The sequence below is a fragment of the Arachis hypogaea genome, chromosome 18, assembly GCF_003086295.3.
Source record: "Arachis hypogaea cultivar Tifrunner chromosome 18, arahy.Tifrunner.gnm2.J5K5, whole genome shotgun sequence".
NCBI classification, from domain to species: Eukaryota; Viridiplantae; Streptophyta; class Magnoliopsida; order Fabales; family Fabaceae; genus Arachis; species Arachis hypogaea.
Window position 1 is genome coordinate 43,770,886 of NC_092053.1, and position 3,857 is coordinate 43,774,742.

General features: G+C 43.0%; 1 non-coding gene across 1 annotated transcript; it reads right to left on the reverse strand.

Annotated features, from left to right (window-relative positions):
- Nucleotides 1-535: 535 nt before the first annotated feature.
- Nucleotides 536-643, reverse strand: LOC112773626 (small nucleolar RNA R71). Its single transcript, XR_003188167.1, has one exon. It is a non-coding gene; the product is annotated as a small nucleolar RNA R71 (small nucleolar RNA).
- Between the last annotated feature and the right edge of the window lie 3,214 nt (nucleotides 644-3,857).

Sequence of the window (3,857 nt, forward strand, 5' to 3'; positions counted from 1 at the left end):
TATGAGCAAGAGCAAGGACAAGAATATTCTTGTTGAAGCAGATCCAGAACCTGAAAGGACTCTGAAGAGAAAATTAAGAGAAGCTAAATTACAACAATCCAGAAATAACCTTTCAGAAATTTTTGAACAGGAAGAGGAGATGGCAGCCGAAAATAATAATAATGTAAGGAAGATGCTTGGTGACTTTACTGCACCTAATTCCAATTTACATGGAAGAAGCATCTCCATTCCTGCCATTGGAGCAAACAACTTTGAGCTGAAACCTCAATTAGTTTCTCTGATGCAGCAGAACTGCAAGTTTCATGGACTTCCATCTGAAGATCCTTTTCAGTTCTTAACTGAATTCTTGCAGATATGTGATACTATTATGACTAATGGAGTAGATCCTGAAGTCTACAGGCTCATGCTTTTCCCTTTTGCTGTAAGAGACAGAGCTAGATTATGGTTGGATTCTCAACCCAAAGACAGCCTGAACTCTTGGGATAAGCTGGTCACGGCTTTCTTAGCCAAGTACTTTCCTCCTCAAAAGCTGAGCAAGCTTAGAGCTGATGTTCAAACCTTCAGACAGAAAGAAGGTGAATCCCTCTATGAAGCTTGGGAAAGATACAAACAGTTGACCAAAAAGTGTCCTTCTGACATGCTTTCAGAATGGACCATCCTGGATATATTCTATGATGGTTTATCTGAGCTATCAAAGATGTCACTGGACACTTCTGCAGGTGGATCCATTCACCTAAAGAAAACGCCTGCAGAAGCTCAAGAACTCATTGACATGGTTGCTAATAACCAGTTCATGTACACTTCTGAAAGGAATCCTGTGTGTAATGGGACGCCTATGAAGAAGGGAGTTCTTAAAATTGATACTCTGAATGCCATATTGGCTCAGAATAAAATATTGACTCAGCAAGTCAATATGATCTCTCAGAGTCTGCATGGAATGCAAGCTACATCCAACAGTACTCAAGAGGCTTCTTATGAAGAAGAAGCTTATGATCCTGAGAACCCTGCAATAGCAGAGGTAAATTACTTAGGTGAACCTTATGGAAACACCTATAACTCATCATGGAGAAATCATCCAAATTTCTCATGGAAGGATCAAAAGCCTCAACAAGGCTTTAATAATGGTGGAAGAAACAGGTTTAGCAATAGCAAGCCTTTTCCATCATCCACTCAGCAACAGACAGAGAACTCTGAATAAAATACTTCTAATTTAGCAAATTTAGTCTCTTATCTATCTAAGGCCACTGTAAGTTTCATGAATGAAATAAGGTCTTCCATTAGAAATCTAGAAGCACAAGTGGGCCAGCTGAGTAAAAGGATCACTGAAATCCCTCCTAGTACTCTCCCAAGCAATACAGAAGAGAATGCAAAGGGAGAGTGCAAGGCCATTGACATAAGCATCATGGCCGAACCTATGAGAAGAGGAGAGGACGTGAATCCCAAGGAGGAAGACCTCCTGGGACGTCCAGTGATCAATAAGGAGCTTCCCTCTGAGGAACCAAAGGACTCTGAGGTTCATCTAGAGACCATAGAGATTCCATTAAGCCCCCTTATGCCCTTCATGAGCTCAGATGAGTATTCCTCTTCTGAAGAGAATGAGGATGTTACTGAAGAGCAAACTGCCAAGTTTCTTGGTGCAATTATGAAGCTGAATGCCAAATTATTTGGCATTGATACTTGGGAAGTTGAACCTCCCTTGTTCATCAATGAACTAAGTGATCTGGATCAACTGACATTGCCTCAGAAGAGACAGGATCCTGGAAAGTTCATAATACCTTGTACCATAGGCACCATGATCTTTAAGGCTCTGTGTGACCTTGGTTCAGGAATAAACCTCATGCCCCTCTCTATAATAGAGAAACTGGGAATCTATGGGGTGCAAGCTGCTAAAATCTCATTAGAGATGGCAGACAATTCAAGAAAACAGGTATATGGACAAGTAGAGGACGTATTAGTAAAGGTTGAAGGCCTTTACATCCCTGCTGATTTCATAGTCCTGGATACTGGAAAGGAAGAGGATGAATCCATCATCCTAGGAAGACCTTTCCTGGTCACAGCAAGAGCTGTGATTGATGTTGACAGAGGTGAAATAGTCCTTCAATGGAATGAGGACTCCCTTGTGTTTAAAACTCAAGGATCTCCCTCTGCAACCATGGAGAGGATGCAGAAAAAGCTTCTCTCAAAGCAGAGTCAACCAGAGCCCCCACAGTCAAACTCTAAGTTTGGTGTTGGGAGGCCACAACCAAACTCTAAGTTTGGTGTTGAACTCCCACATCCAAACTCTAAGTTTGGTGTTGGAGAGTTTCAACAATGCTCTGAACATCTGTAAGGCTCCATGAGAGCCCACTGTCAAGCTATTGACATTAAAGAAGCGCTTGTTGGGAGGCAACCCAATTTTTATTTATCTAACTATATTTTTCTTAGTTATATGTCTTTATATGTTCATGATCATGTGGAGTCACAAAATAAATAGAAAAATTGAAAACAGAATCAAAAACAGCAGAAGAAAAATCACACCCTGGAGGAGCATCTGTCTGGCGTTCAGCGCCAGAACAGAGCATGGTTCTAGCGCTGAACGCCCAAAATGGGCAGCTTCTGGGCGCTGAACGCCAGAACAGGCATGGTTCTGGCGTTCAACGCCAGAAATGGCACACAAATGGGCGTTGAACGCCCAAAATGGCCACCAACCTGGCGCTGAACGCCCATAGTTGTGTACAAAGGCATTTTTACATGCCTAATGGGTGCAGGGATGTAAATCCTTGAACACCTCAGGATCTGTGTACCCCACAGGATCCACTCAGGATCTGTGGACCCCACAGGAACCACTCAGGATCTGTGGACCCCACAGGATCCCCACCTACCTCCACTCACTTCTTCTCACCACTCTCTTTCACACAACCCCATAAACACTCTTCCCCAAAAACCCTTCACCAATCACCTCAAACTCTTTTCCCCATCACCTCTTCACCACTCACATACATCCACTCTTCCCCATAAACCTACCTCATAAACTCCATCCACCTTCAAAATTCAAAACCAATTTTCCACCCAAACCCACCCATATGGCCGAAACCTTTCCCCCCTCCCTTCCCTATATAAAGATCTCCATTCTTCATCAAATTCACACAACACACCCCTCTACACTCCTCTTGGCCGAAACCACATCTCCCTCTCCCTCTTCATATTTCTTCTTCTTCTTCTTCTTCTATTCTTTTGTTTATTGCTCGAGGGCGAGCAATATTCTAAGTTTGGTGTGGTAAAAGCATAAGCTTTTTATTTTTCCATTACCATTGATGGCACCTAAGACCGGAGAATCCTCTAGAAAGGGGAAGGGGAAGATAAAAGCTTCCACCTCCGAGTCATGGGAGATGGAAAGGTTCATCTCCAAAGCCCATCAAGACCACTTCTATGATGTTGTGGCCAAGAAGAAGGTGATCCCTGAGGTCCCTTTCAAACTCAAAAGAAATGAGTATCCGGAGATCCGACATGAAATTCAAAGAAGAGGTTGGGAAGTTCTAACAAATCCCATCCAACAAGTCGGCATCCTAATGGTTCAAGAGTTCTATGCTAATGCATGGATCACCAAGAACCATGATCAAAGTAGGAACCCGGATCCAAAGAACTATGTTACAATGGTTCGGGGGAAATACTTAGATTTTAGTCCGGAGAATGTGAGGTTGGCATTCAACTTGCCCATGATGCAAGGAGATGAACGCCCCTACACTAGAAGGGTCAACTTTAATCAAAGGTTGTACCAAGTCCTTATGGACATATGTGTAGAAGGAGCTCGATGGAAGATTGACTCCAAAGGCAAGCCGGTTCAACTAAGAAGATTGGACCTCAAGCCTGTAGCTAGA